Source organism: Neovison vison, chromosome 1, assembly GCF_020171115.1.
Source record: "Neovison vison isolate M4711 chromosome 1, ASM_NN_V1, whole genome shotgun sequence".
Taxonomy (NCBI): Eukaryota; Metazoa; Chordata; class Mammalia; order Carnivora; family Mustelidae; genus Neogale; species Neogale vison.
In genome coordinates this window covers 279,182,439-279,183,518 of record NC_058091.1, presented here as the reverse complement: position 1 = coordinate 279,183,518, position 1,080 = coordinate 279,182,439, and the positions used below count along the sequence as shown (strand labels likewise).

The 1,080-nt window shown below is 29.5% G+C and overlaps 1 pseudogene; it reads left to right on the top strand.

Annotated features, from left to right (window-relative positions):
- Positions 1-419: 419 nt before the first annotated feature.
- Positions 420-589, top strand: LOC122897446 (annotated as a pseudogene).
- Positions 590-1,080: the final 491 nt, after the last annotated feature.

The following is a 1,080-nucleotide window of genomic DNA, read 5'->3' as shown; positions in this document are numbered from 1 at the left end:
CATTATTTTTAACTTTAAAAAAAGTCAGAAAGTATTATGTCTAGTTATTTAAGCCTGCATAAGGAAACAAGAGTTCCAAAATGCAGAGTGGATTAGTTATAAAGACTTTTGAATAATATGATTTGTTTGTAATAACAATCCAAATTAAACTCAGTATAGGTTCACTGTATTCTAAGCAAATTAATAAAAAAGGAGATACCTATTTAATTAAAAAGAAAAGCAAAATAAATTATAATTTACAGTAGGTGTTGGGAAGTAAAACTAGAGTGGCTTTGCAATAGTAAAAGATAAAAAGACAAGGAAACTGTGTACAAAGTGTGAATAAAAATAAGGTTGTACCTCAAGAATGTTACATAAAATAGGATAGCTCAAGGAATATTAGTCATGAAGGAAAATGAAAAAATTAAAATAAGAAAACAAGCTTTGCACAGTGGCAGGATTGTAGCCAACGAGGTTTATCTGAGGCACGATTATTGCTAATTGAAAAATAAGAAAAAGTAAGGCCTGAAGTAGTTTTAGTGTAAGAGATGGAAATCCGGGAGTCATTTGCACATTTGACAGTTAAAGACATTTGAATTGATTAAGCTCAGAATGGAATAATGTATCAAAATGAAAGAAAAGAGGTACATGAAAGGCCTTTGGGGGATCTATATATATGTGGACACAGGTAAAGGAGGAAGGGGGGAAAATATGTACACAGAAGGAAATGACAGCAAGGGTAATTAAAATATATTCAATTAAATATTGAAAGCAATTATATGTATACATACACACACACACATACACACATACATATATATATATATGCCATTTCTCATTTAACTTTTTTAAAAACATAAGGGAAAATCAAGTGAAAAGTATTAACAACTAGTAAATGTCAGAGGTAGGAATGAAGGTTCAGTCCATTTCACCCTAAATCTTATTCTCCCATTTTTAATCAGAATTTTCCAAGCTCATGGATGCATTATTGGTCTTTTGTTATAATTATTTTTAACTGATTATATATGAACAGTTGGAAAAAGTGTGCACAAGCTATAATCTATATAATAGGAGAAATTTTGCTTTTTATTAATTGTAGAA